The sequence below is a fragment of the Pteropus vampyrus genome, unplaced genomic scaffold (genome assembly GCF_000151845.1).
Source record: "Pteropus vampyrus isolate Shadow unplaced genomic scaffold, Pvam_2.0 Scaffold348, whole genome shotgun sequence".
Taxonomy (NCBI): Eukaryota; Metazoa; Chordata; class Mammalia; order Chiroptera; family Pteropodidae; genus Pteropus; species Pteropus vampyrus.
This window is the reverse complement of record NW_011889129.1, coordinates 2,077,983-2,090,056: the sequence shown is the minus strand read 5'-3', so window position 1 is coordinate 2,090,056 and position 12,074 is coordinate 2,077,983. Positions and strand designations below refer to the sequence as shown.

At 44.6% G+C, this 12,074-nt stretch overlaps 1 pseudogene; it reads left to right on the top strand.

The window, feature by feature from the left end:
• The first annotated feature begins 735 nt into the window (after positions 1–735).
• On the top strand, positions 736–854 carry LOC111731077 (annotated as a pseudogene).
• Positions 855–12,074: the final 11,220 nt, after the last annotated feature.

Here is a 12,074-nt window from a genome sequence, read left to right as displayed (position 1 = left end):
GAGAGAGACTTGGGTGGGGAGAAGTTTCTATAAGGAGAATCTTTAACGAATGATGACCCTAGTGGAATTTCCCTTTTTTGCTGCCCCTTTAAGAGACTAAAGACAAATTATTCTTCAGTGCTATTTAGAGTAAAATTTGTGTAAAGAAAAAAAAAGACTTCATGCTAGCTACATGAGCATATTGACTTTGAAAAAAATTCAATGATCTGCAGGCTCCCACATGACCCACACGTAATCACCACGTGAGTCCCATGTGACCCATGTGGCAGCAATGTGACTCCCACATGACCTCACATGACCTCCACACGTGACTCCCAGTTCGCCTTTTATTTGAAATTCTTTCTGTTCATTTTAATTATTTATTTATTTCAAGGTGCCAAAATTCTCTTCTGAGCATCTCGTTAGACGAACTGTTTCTGACCAAGGTTTAGCCAATGCTACTGTTCATTAGGTTTATAGTTCCCTACCAAGGACTCGGCATGATCAGCGATGCTGAGTTCACATTACGTTTCGCAGAAGAAAAAGGTATTTCCAAGTGTTATACTGAAGCAAAATCTCCTAACTGCATATACAAAATTGTTATTCTGTGCATTTTTTATATGTATATTGTACTTTAATTAAAATTACATTTAAAAAGAGAGGAGAGAGGACATGGTTCCATAGTGTAGCAGTTAGCACATCTGCTTTACACGCAGAAGGTCCTAGGTTCACACCCCAGTGGAGCCACCGTCCATGGTCTACGGCCATGCCATGCTGAACAAGCCCAATCCTGTCTGATCTTGGAAGCTAAGCAGGTTCGGGCCTGATTAGTACTTAGATGGGAGACCACCTAGGAAGACCATGTGCTGTAGGTATAAATAATGATAATAAATAAATAAAAAATAAAAAGAGAGAAAGAGGCCATATAGGCACAGGTGTATAAAATACAACTACAAATGAAGAGTGGAGGGAAAGTGTAGGTGAGGGCAGGGGCCAGAGTAAACTAGAATAAAGACAGGAGGAAGATATGCAGATGGCATGTATGAAAGACTGAAGAGATCAAGGAGAGTGGAGATGAGGGCCACCTAGGGTCAGATTAGTAGCCTGGATGCCTTGGTGGGGAGTTTGGGTTTGATTAGAACTATATGAGGGCAGTGTTCATGGTTTATCCCAATGGTTTTCCAATTTTGCATGTGTAATAATCATCTGGAGAGCTTGTTAAACAGCCGACTCATGAGACCCATTTTCAGAGATTCTGATCAAGAAGATTGGGTGGGCCCAAGAACCTGCAATTTAACAAGCTTCTCAAATGATTTAGTTAAAAAGATTGTCTACTGGCCATAATTTGAAAAACACAAAACAGTCCCTCACTCTTCCATTTGGCCCAGGAACCTGGGTTCTTGTCAGATATTTGTTAATTTTGATAAAGATCAAACATAGTATTAAGGTGAGCATGACTCTGAGGCTAGATTTCTTGTTTCTAGCTTAGATCAGAATTTAGATCTTGCTATAGAAAAAACACCTTTTGTACCTGGAATTATTTGGCAGTATTCATTGATTTTGTAGTTAAGAGCAAAGGCTCTGGAATCAAAACCTGGGTTCAATTCCTGGACCCCTTTTTAACTTCTCTAAGCCTCGATTTCTTCACTTGTAAAGTGGGGTTAGATAATAAGGTCTACTTCATAGGATTAGTATGAAGATTAAATGAATTACTGAGGGAAAATGCTTACCACAGTGCCTGGAACATAGTCAACTCTCATTTAATGATAACGATGATTCTTCTTCTCTTTGTAGTCCTCTCCTCGCCCTTCCTCCTGCTGTCTTCTTCTCCAGCACTAATAGAAGTAACTGGACCCTATCTGCAAAGCTAAGGCTCAGTTACTTTGGAGAGAGGGTCCAAAACATCTTCCAGCCTCCTGTTGTCCCCAGTGCCAGGACGGCCAGGCAGGGAGAAGTCTGGCCTCCATAGACCTCCATCGGCATCTGTGTGGGAGAGGTTTTCCACTGAGATGCTTGGTCTTACCTGCCCCCAAATTTTATTAATGCTAGGTCTAATTTATTTTAGGCCCTGGATTTGTGACTCCAAATTAGTTAACAAGTTGATATAGTTGTGCTTCATGAGATATAGATCCCCTTACCCCGGATTTTCTCTAGCAGGAGGTTGAGAAATCAGTGGAAACCAGAAAATTTTCTCAGTGGTGGCAGGAGAGCAAGAGTCAGGATTATTATCTTTTAAATTTTTTAAGAGCAAAGCCAGCAACCATTCTTCATTGCCCCTCCACCCAAGCAGCTTGGGTGCCAATGCCCCAGTGCGCTAGAACTCACAGGCTGGACCACAATGATCAGGCAATGGCTGGACAATCACTCAGCTACGGAACAACCCTCCCTTCCCGCAGCAGGGATTCAGCTAGCAGATCTGGCAGTTTATTTGTCAATATTATTTGTTGTTATCTTAATTGTAGGAAAATTAAAAAGTGTAGCACATAGCCATGAAACCCTTAAAGCTGGTTAATCTTTTTGGATTGTAACCAATGTAATTTATGTTAGTTAATCCCATCTTGATTACCATATGCAGAGCCCTGCAAAAGTTGCTGAAGGCTCCAAGTCATGGTGTATACAGGGAAGAGATAGGCTTTATCATCTGTGTTTTCTGCCAAGGAGAGAAAAAGGGCAGAGGGGGCTGGACTGAAAAACTGGGTTTGAGATGCCAGTGGGAGAGAAGTGCAATCTCCAGGATGGACACAGAAATGATCCTGGCAACTCCATGAGGAGAGGGTTAGGTCCTACGACTTATATGCTGGAGGTGCCCAGGCCCAGCAGTGTGCTGCAGTGAGAACATTTGTGCGAGGACAAAGCTCAAATTAGGCTTCGGTAGTGAAAATGAAGACAAATTCAAAAGGCCAAAGAAAACACATGTTTTTTCCATTGGCATTGTTTCATTTATGGTTATTTGAAGAGTCCCTCTTCTTTAGATTTACAGTTCAAGCATGGCGGCATCTGGAATCAGAATTGTATTTATAATTGAGAATTGGAAATGTATAAAGTATGACTCTAACCATCTCTGGTCCTCTGAGGACTTTAATTTTCTGCAGCAAAGAATGAAGAACAGACATTCTCACCCATTTCACTGCCCCTTTCTTGGCACTGACATATGAGAGGGCTTCCTTTTCCACTTTGGCATCTCCAGAGAAAGAAGGGATTTTGTCTTCTCTTTGGTACCTCTAAACGCCCAGTCCAGCAATGAGTCCCTTTCAAAGGGTGAAGTTGGGGGCCAGAAACACTGGGATTCTGACACTTGACTGATGCCCTTGACCCCCAACCATACACCCTTGCAAATGTGTAGCAGCCTATTCTAGACAAATGGAGAGCCTAGAGGCAGCACATGAGCAATTTTTTTCCTTAGCCTTTTTATGAATATAAATATTTAGTGCATGGTGTTTTGCAGAATTAAATCTCTGAGCCTAGATTAGCCTGGTAATATTATTATGTAGATACCAGGGACAAGCTACCTGTGACTGCTGTGTGTCTTCTCATTCAAAGATTCCTGTGATGACTTGATGCACTTTCATTTGCCAGGGCAATCATTAATTGCACATGAAACAGTTGGTGTTTGGCTTTAAGGGAAGCTGATTGGGTCAGTCACCGAGTGTTTGGCTCAATGATCTACAGCTGGCTCTTTGCTCCTGAACTCCTGCTTTCTTTTCAAAGCCTTCTCACTCAGTGTTTTTGGGACCCCCTGAGGAAGAGGCTGTGAAACATAGGGCGTTTTAATCTGTGTTTTCCTTTGGGCATTATAGCTTTAATTTTAATATTTTGGATAATAAAGAATGATTTTAAATTAAATTTGCAAGTCTGCCATCTGTGATTGTTTGGACTTTTTCCTCCTCTCTGGCAGATTTTTTTACTTAATTTTTTCTGAACGTCAGCGAGATTGGGCTGAGAGCAGGAGGAGCAAGGGGCAGCAGAGTAGGTCAATCCTGGGAACTTAGAGAAATGAAAAAAGGCTTTGATCCCTGGCCTTTGGCCCTGGGGTTAGTGGAATAAACTTGATGCCCTAAGTCAAATCACAAAAGTTAGCTCATATATAATTGCATCTTCCTGTCATCTCCTCTTGATTTGACTTTGGGAAAGTAATTTGCCAAGGTTATGCCTCAGTTTGCCCATCTGTCAAAGAGAAGTGATTTTCCCCACAGAGGTACCACTGCCATTTTGACATAGTTCTTCATCTAAGGACAGCTATGGGAATCCAAGACATTATTATCTACCAAAGGCTAAACGGGTCTGTGGGCTTATGTATGTTTCCAGATCAAAGCTAAATCCAAGAAATCTCTGCCTAGAAATGTTCTTAATCCTGTCAGTGAAATCCAGGAAGAAGAATTTTCTACCCTTCCAAGGGAAGTGAAGACACATCATCATCACCACTGCGGACCATGGCATTAATGAGTCAGACAGACAGCAAGACTGAACACACAGACAAATGCTGAGCGAATACCAGAATAAAATGAAAAAGCACCTGCCAGCAGAAGGGTTGGTATGATGAGTGACTTAGCTAAGGAAGGAGAGGGCAGGAGCTTGCACAGCAAGTAACTCTCCTCTATTTAATGAAAGGAGGCTTCTTGGAAGGGTCAAATTTTGAATTTGGGGGGCGGGAGAGAGAGAAGCAATGTAGGCAGAGTGTTCGTGGCAGAGCATGCGGTCCATCTGAGCAGAAGACTTAGACAGGAAAATGCAGTGGTCAGGGCCTGTGAGGCTAAGAGAGTGAGCTGAGGGAGATAAACCAAGGGACAGAGATAAAGCAGAGGGTGAGGAAAACCATTTCAAATGCTCTCTGGAACTGGAATGGGGTATAAACAAAATCCTAGGAAGCTTCTGGAAGCCTGAAGTTGTGTATAGGTCAGGGGGCTTTGTTGGCCTTAGAGTGGTTTCCTTTAAATTGCTAATGTTCCACTCTCTCTTCTCCTTCACCCCAAATTCTGCTTTTATCAAATCAGGGTGGAGCTCCCAAGCACCGCCTTACATAGAGAAAGGCCAAAATCATTGCTGCACAGATCAGAGGAAAAAGGTTCATGAAATGACCTTGAAAGTCGAAGAGACAGTATACATACTCTGAGCAGGATAGAAGCTCAGGTAAACAAGTATTTATCATGTTAAGACCTCACCTCCTTTGTCTCACATTACTCTTAGAGATAAGCTTGGAATCTCAATCTCTCTCTCTCTCTTTCTCTCTCTCTCTCTCTCTCTCACACACACACACACACACACATATTCTCTACTTCTTCCTCTTCTCTCTATAAAATCCCTAGTTCTCTTAAACAGAACCTTAGTATCCCCCCAATAGTAGAAAACAACCCCAACAAGTGCCTGTGAAAAAAAGCCTTTAAGACTCATGAATATTTAGCTCGTCCTCATGTAAAATATATGACTTTGTGTAAGGATCAGGCGAACGAGGTGCATGATTTTTTTCTGATTTATGGGCCTGGAGACGGATTATTCATAGCAGAGCAGCTGTGTGGAAAGATTCATCCGCTGCAAAATGTGATTGTACATCAGGCAGTGTGTGGGAACGGAGCTATGACTAATGGCTGCTTTACATATAAATGAGAAGGTTTGTGCTAGGAACTGTAAAAAAATACAATCACTCAGCTGATGGGCAGGCTCCTTATCAGGGGTACAGGAGAGGGACTACAGGAAAGGCAAGCAAATGAATGCCTCACCTCCCAAACACTGAACCAGGTGGGGGTGAGAGGAAGCAGCAAGAGAGGGGATGGAGGGAATTTGGAAAAGCAGCCAGTTCTCCAGATCTGGCTGTAGTCAGTATCTGTATTTGTAACTCCATCTTCCAAGCCCCACTATGACCTCTGAGAGCCTGTCGGGGCAGAGATGTGGCTCCATGGAAGGGGCTGCATTGCCAACACATCTGTGGTGATGATCAGGCCCTGAACCCTCCAGAGCTTGGCACTGGGCTGCTGAAGATTCAGGTACATTTTAGAAGTCAGCACAAGATTCATTTGGGTAAACCTCTGAAGAGAAAAATGGTGCAAATTTGAGATTTCTCTCTGCCACTCCTCACGTCTCCCTTGTTTTTTCCTCGTTCGTCTCTCTCCTCTCTTGTAGCTGAGACAGGCTGTCTAGACATTGCAGATGTGGACAGATGTTGGGTCTGTAATTTATAACAACGGCCTCCAGAAGGCAATTCCAATTTGTTTCGGTAAGGCTTTGAGTTACAGGCAGAAAAAATATCCTGTAAATACTGTTGACTTACATGGTAAGTACACCAAGAGTTTACTTAGTGAACAATCACTAACTACAGCATAATTACATATCCCTGCAGATTACCAGAGAATTTAATGACACCGAGCAGATTATGACCACCAAACTGAGTTTCTGGCTTTGGGAGGGCCTGGAGAGCAAGAGAGTTGAGCCATATTTAATAGGAATTTATGCCTATTTCTTCAAGACATCAATTAGACATCTTCAAGACATCTATTTTGAAGGCCTTTCATTTTTGTCTATACACTAGACATCCTTTCACCATCATATTGAACTCCAAGCAGGTTGGATGCTGGTTGTTGCTTTTTGCTGATACAGTTTAAACTATGTGGTATCTTAGGTATTCACGAAGACCTCAGACAAGCCGGAAGGCTGGAAAATTATGTTTGCTGTCATCATAATAAGTCACACACTCAGCGGCAGGGCTGAGCTACACCAAGCTACTCTCCCTCCGTCCTGCTGGCCAATGACCAAACAGATGTCCAAGCCAGCGGTGAAGAGGACTGGCCCACCCAAGACCAAGCTAATCTTCCCGGGGACTATATTCTGATCTGTTAATTATGATGGGAAATGAAAAGGTGAATTTCCGGAATAGTTTTTCAAGAAATTCAGGATGCTTCTTACTACCATCTGGGGTAGTGTATGTGAAGGAGGAGCAGGAGGCTAATGTTAAGGTCAATACACAGAGAAGTTAAGTGATCTGACCAATATCAGAGTTTGTTGGTTGCAGAAGACAAATTTACACTCGGGATCTGCTATCCCTGAGAACTTTGACCGGTTGTTCCCTCTGGGTTTAGGGGATCAGAGCTGGCTGGCAGCTGGGGAGCTCAGACTTCTCTGGGTATATAAGGTTGCAGCTGAAATAGCCATCGGGGTATCATGTATGTCAGTCTGGGGGAAGGGGAGAGAGGAGTGGGAATAAAGGGGTTATAGAAAAATGTGGAAATCAGATAAACACATTGACAGTATTAGATTCCAATTCTTAATCCATCATCAACCTCTTCTAGTTTATCTGTTCCGCGGAATCTTCCATCCCCCTCTTGCCTGTCCAAAGACAATCACACAAAACTTAATCTTAATACACCTCTAGACAGAGACCCCTGGGTTTCCACAGACTCTGAAAAGAATGCCTGATGCCAATTTAAGAACAGATATTGTCTGGAGAATCCTGACTCTTCGATATAGTTGTGTTCTCCCTTTCTCATTCCTCCCCTCCCCTGTCCCTGCTTACTGAATGCTCTGTATCTATCCAGCTTCAGTATCTTGCTTCACCTGAAGAAGTGATTCTGGTTTAGAATGTCAGCTCCTGGCTGAGCCAGAAAACCAATCACTAGCTGGAAGGGTAGGCCACCTGGGCCAAAGGAAAGGCATTAGGATTATCAGGTGTCCTGACTGAAACTGCTCTTCTCTCGTGGGCATTGGTCAGTGGGTCTGGCCTCAGATCTGGCCTGAGAGAAAAGGTGTAAGCTGCAGAAGGATAGGTTTAGGAAACAAATTGTGTCTTAGGAATTTAAGGTTTTGGATGCAATGTCTAAAGAGACTCCTAAGACTTATTTTATGGAGACTTTAAAAAATATGAGTGAGTCCTGCCTGCTAGGGTTGTGTGTGGTTTTTGTCCTACTGAGAGATATGGATGACAATGGCCTGGAGCCCTGTAACCCTAGGAAATCCTTGTAAGTGCACCAAGCCTCCCACAGCTCCCTGGCAGGAGTAGATATTGGTGCTTGTACTTCCAGTTCTAGAAGGGTTATGGGGAGAAGGAGGGATGCCCTCTGGTCAGGGAGGATGAATGAGCCATAATAATGTTAATAGCTTACATGAATTGAGAGATGACTGTATGCCAGGCATATATTATCTCTTTGATGATACATCTATGCATTAGCTCTTTGATAAAAAGAAAGTTATCCATTGCTAGGGAGCAGAACTTTCCTCAAAATAAGAGAAAGCGCATGTCGCATAGTCACACTCTGGCCTGCCAGCATTAGCTAGAAGGTCACGTACAGTTTCTAGGAGTAGGGGATAGAGGCAAGAGGAAAAGGCAGCTAGAGGGACATATATCCATAGATGTCTGCGGGGAGAGAACATCAGGGTGCAGACTCAGGTGCCTGAATATGCAGACAGTATAAATCACTGGGATATGAGAGAGCTAATGAAAGGATGAGTTTACTGACACATGTGTATACATACCTGAAGACATATCCACATATGATATGTACACCTAGATATATGTAAGTAAATATGAGTAAACATCTCTGAATTCATGAGAATGGACCACACAACTTAGGCACAAGGGACATATCATAAGGCATGGTTGATTCTATACGCAAAAGAATGATGTTTCATCTCTCACGAAGACCCCTTCCCAGATTTCTTGATGAGCTAACCCAAGCCTGGGGTATTGGAGGAAGGACAAGGCAGGATTGAAAAGGATTTGCCTTACAGGCATCTTCCCAGAGAGATTAAAGTCTGGTCTTCTCTAGACCTAATCTTTCTGCCCTTGCCAGGCCTAGTATCTGAAGTATCACATGAATCTGTAGGAAGGTTATGGGTGAAAAGACTAGGGTCCAGGTCAGGAGGAAGCATAGATCCAGAATCCAACCTCAGGTTATTTCTCCAATACTGACCAGACCCTGAAAGTCCAAAAATAGTTGCCTGAAAATAGTAGAAAGACCAGGAGCTTTGGAGCCAAAAAATCTAGATTTGATTCCTGTCTTTTCTATTTATTAGCTTCTTGTTCATTCATTTGCTCAATAAATATTGAGTATCCATTGTGGGCCAGATGTGTGACCTTTTCTGGACAAGCTATTTAAACTCACTTGGCTTTAGTTTCCTCATACATAAAACAGAGATAATAATTCCTCAATGTCAGTGTTTTTGTGAGGATGGCATGAAATGAGGAGCTTGGCACATAGTCGATTCTCAATTAATGTTTCTTGTGGTTATTATTACTAGCAAGAAACTTCAAATAATAGCTCTTTAATAAAATCTCTGTCTCTTGCTTGTTTTTTCCCATCATAGGTGGCTGAGCTGTGTCTGGGGGAAGTTTGGGGAGAATTTTGTATGGACACGAAAGATCAGCCACATCTTGATGACCCTGATGGTGGGCCTAGGGTGTGGCTTTTCTTTGGAGCGAAGCATCACGGGGCAGGTTTAGCACCATAGGTGTCTTATTTGCTTGTCTGTCTTCCTCCCTGGACTATGAGCTCCTCAGGGGCAGGGACTATGTCTTCACTTGTTTGGCATTGTGGCCACAATGACTCTGACAATGCCTGGCAGACAGGAGGCATTCAGTCAATGTGTACAGAATGAAAGAAAGAAGGAAAGAGCAGGGTTTCTAGTGGCTGTGCAGTCCCCTTATTCCTTCATTCAACAGATATTTATAACCCACCTATAAGATTCTGAGGTACTGTACCAGGTGCAGGAGATATAATGGTGAGCAAAATGGACATGGTCCCTGTCCTCATGGAGCTGAGTCCAGTGGGAGAATACACAAAAGGAAACATATTCTTGCATTGTGTGGTCTGTCTTGTAAAAGGAAGTAAACGATGCTAAGATAGCATATCAAAGGAGAGCTAATGAAGTCTGGGTAGTCACAGAAGTCTTCCCTCCAGGATGCAACATTTTAGCTGACATCTGAAGTGGGAGTAGGAGCTGAGGGCATGCTGGGGTGGAATCTTCCAAGGAGAAGAAACCACAAGTGTGAAGCTCCAGTGGCTGGTTAGAATATGGCACATTCAGACAACTGGAAAAGGCCAATGTGGCTGGAGCAGTTTGCAACTGGGAGTGTGGGGCAAAAAGTTGGTGACATGAGTGCTGGTCTTTATTCTAAGAGTAAAGGGACACCATAGCAAGGTTTCAAGTTGAAGTATGGTGGTAGTGGCATGGCCACCATCTGGCTAAGTTGAGGGGCAAGAGGGCACATGGGGACACCAGGCAGAAGAGTATTGAGTTAGCTAGATAACAGATGGCCTGGCCCTGGACTGGGGTGGTAGAGATAGAGAGAAAAGGATTGATGAGAAACATACTTTAGAGTGGAGGTGAAAGGGGTCACCAATGGTTGGGTCCTGCAGTTGTGGACAAAGGGACAGGAGGACCCACGGATAATTCCTAGGTTTGTAGAACTGCTCCTAGCCTCTATCTGCAACTTGATTAACTCTCTAAAAGGTCTCCTTTCTAGTCTGCCAGAGAGTTTGGTTCTGATAGCCTTCAGAGATGAATGTATTTCTACTTCCAGAGAATGAGGGAGAATACCAGGGGCCCCACTGTATCTGACAGGCACCTAGAGGGTCATTTCCCCAACCAAGCCCCTTGCCACTTCAGCACTCATTTATCCTCCCAAACTCACCCAAACCCAAACATGCATACTCTCAGCCTCTCTGGCTCCCCAGACTTACACAGATTTCCAAGTACTCCCTCCAGACCACTTCATCCTACCCTTATTTATCCTTGCCTCCCCAAAGCCCTCCTCCCCCGCCCCACACCTTTCCCACTTCTCTTCCTAGCCCGCCCCAGCCCCTGCCTCCCTCTGCCTCCACTTCACCCTATTAAGAAACAACCCCCCAGAACCCCTGCCCCTGGCTGCTGCTCCCTGAGCCCCGCCCGCCCTCCCTCCTCCTGCTCCTCTCCCTGACAGATGCCTCAGAGCCCCGGGCCGCAGTTAAGGTGACGAGATGCAGCAATTCTTTATGAACATTTCATTCCTGCTCGCTACACGACGTAAATTAGATGGTGTGTTACATTCGGGCAATAAGAGAGATATGTCACCACGACGCTGGCCCATTGGATGGAGAGGGTAATCCTGCCGTGAATTTCATTACTGCTTTTATATAGACAGAATTAGCTCGGTGACAGCGAGCCTGATTGTCTTTCACTAGGGGTTTGGCGAAGAGCTGAAAGGATTTCACCCTGATGTGCACACTACTGAGTGACCCCGCTCACCAGCGGCTCCGCTGATTGCTTTGCACCTTGCAGACCCGTGATTGGCTCAGCCTTTCCGCCGCCTCGCCTCCCTCCCTGGTTCCCAGCCCTCCCCGCCTGGCTTTTTCTTGAAGCAAGATGAAAGGAGACCTAATGGAGGAGTCACAAGGTCATGAAGGGAAATGTGTATGAGGGGAGGGGCAAGGTGGCAGAGTTTAAAAAAAAAAAAATTCCTTTCTGCTCAGAGTCTCTAGGATAGAAACTCTTGCCCCCCACAAAAGGGGAGAATACTGGATCCCTGAGGCACATACCCGTTGCCTTCGGGGCAAAGGAGGAACTGGGTGGGGGCTGGTAGATCTTGAGCCTCCCTGGTAGAGACTCCGAGACTCCGGAGCCGAGTCTCTGAGTCTGAGGTTCCTGGCCCTTTGCCTCTTGCATCTAGGGGTCCTCCCCGTGTGGCAGCTTAGCTTTTTCCCATTTCCTAATCAGAGAAAGTTGAGAGAAAGGGAAGCAAGAACCAGTGTCACTCGCGACCTGCGGACCTAGCAATTCCAATGAGGGAGAGGTGAGGATTCCCTTTATTCCATTTCCCACACTCATCTGCTTGTGTCATGGCGCCCACGCCAACCCCATCACACATGAACATAATCCTCTTCAGTGATTTCTGCAATTCTTAATAGGACCTAGATGGCCCAGCTTAACAGGGGGCAAACAAGCCCAAACCAGAGCCTGCCTTCCTTCAGTTTATTTCTGTGGGAGTGGCTGGTTCTGAGAGAGCCAGCCCCCTCCCTGTTCTCCTGGCCTCTGCCTTGATATTTCTAGCCTTCTGTCACCTTGTCCACTCCTTTCCTCCCCTCTGTCAATCCCTCAACAAGTGTCTTCTGCCAGACCTTCCTCAGGCAGCTGGT